Genomic DNA, 657 nt, shown 5'->3' on the forward strand with positions numbered 1-657 from the left:
TTATGGGAAGAGAGCCAACGCGGTCTTCAGCCAAGGGAAGGATTGTCTGGTCTGGTGGTGGTGGTAGGACAGGGAGAGATTCCTCTGCTTAGTCACTGCAAGACACAAGCAAAGCCGCATGAGCAGGAGAGCTGTCCTGGCAGCCTGTGACTGTGCAAGAGAACGGGAGACCCCCAACTTGCCCTGCTGTGGCCTGGCAAACCTCTCTGGGGGAGGTGGTTCTGGATTGCACAGTGCTCACTACCACCAGGGCCCAGGAATCATCTAGACACAGTGACAAAAAAAATCTTCCGGCACAATTAGCTCAAATGACTCGTGGAGGGTTTACCTGTGGGCCCAGGCAGCATCTCACCTGGATGTGGAAGATGAGCTACACCTTTTCCATGTTCAAACACAGCAGCTTCGCAGCTGGCCAGAGTCCAAAGGGATGGTGAGGAGCAGCAGATGCCAGCAACTTGCAGCACCCTGCCCTCTCCCCAGTGCCACCCTTCTCCCTTTTGGGCTGTGCAAAAGGCCCCACCAAAGCACATAAACAGAGGAAAGTCGCTCATTAGGAAAGGCAGTGACTCACGTCCATCCCAATCAGTCATCTTGGAGGCAAGGGAAGTGTGGAAAGAGGGACCTGGTTATGTCAGAAACCCAAGCAGAGGCTGGGAC

This window comes from Acanthisitta chloris, unplaced genomic scaffold, assembly GCF_000695815.1.
Source record: "Acanthisitta chloris isolate BGI_N310 unplaced genomic scaffold, ASM69581v1 scaffold8418, whole genome shotgun sequence".
NCBI lineage: Eukaryota > Metazoa > Chordata > Aves > Passeriformes > Acanthisittidae > Acanthisitta > Acanthisitta chloris.